This window comes from Chrysochloris asiatica, unplaced genomic scaffold (genome assembly GCF_000296735.1).
Source record: "Chrysochloris asiatica unplaced genomic scaffold, ChrAsi1.0 scaffold00202, whole genome shotgun sequence".
In the NCBI taxonomy this organism is placed as follows: Eukaryota; Metazoa; Chordata; class Mammalia; order Afrosoricida; family Chrysochloridae; genus Chrysochloris; species Chrysochloris asiatica.
This window is the reverse complement of record NW_006408720.1, coordinates 2,362,373-2,363,055: the sequence shown is the minus strand read 5'-3', so window position 1 is coordinate 2,363,055 and position 683 is coordinate 2,362,373. Positions and strand designations below refer to the sequence as shown.

The window sequence follows — 683 nt, the reverse complement described above, 5'->3', positions numbered from 1 at the left end:
GTTGTGAGAAGATTTTTGATTTCTTTACGTTGAGGTACAAGCCATGCTGAAGGCTGTGGTCTTTGATCTTCATCAGTAAGTATGTTAAATCCTCTGAGCTTCCAGCAAGCAAGGTTGTATCATCTGCATATCGCAGGTTGTTGAGTCTTCCTCCATTCTTGATGCCACATTCATCTTTGAATAATCCAACATTTCAGTTTATTTGCTTGGCATACAGATATTGAATAAGTAAGGTGAAAGAATACAATCTGTCACATACTTTTCCTGATATTAAACCATTCAGTATCCCCTTATTCTGTTGAAACAACTGCTTGTTGGTCTATATACAGGTTCCTCATGAGCACAATTGAGTGTCCGCTAGTAAGATGGTTTTTTACAATTAGCATGAGCTTTGTTTCCTAAGCTACCCCAGAGTAGAGTAAGGGAGAGGAGGAAGGAATTAGCATTAATTAAAATGCTTCACAACTCACTGTTCTTAACAAGATTCAGCTATTTTTCTTGAATAAATACTACTTAGATTGTTGTAAAGCTTTGGTTAATTCCTAGCTTTATGTAAAAGTTGATCTTCAAAATATGTTAATGTTCTCATTTTTATGGAAGAATGGATTTTTGGAGGCCTTTTTCTGCATTCCTTTGCTTTTTTTAAAGCTTTTACTGTGCAGTGAGTGATAGTTTACATGGGA

At 35.6% G+C, this 683-nt stretch overlaps 1 protein-coding gene across 1 annotated transcript in view; it reads left to right on the top strand.

Annotated features, from left to right (window-relative positions):
* TMA16 (translation machinery associated 16 homolog (S. cerevisiae)) overlaps positions 1 to 683 on the top strand; it is a 39,899-nt gene that overhangs the window by 16,567 nt on the left and 22,649 nt on the right. The gene's annotated exons all lie outside the window — the stretch shown is intronic.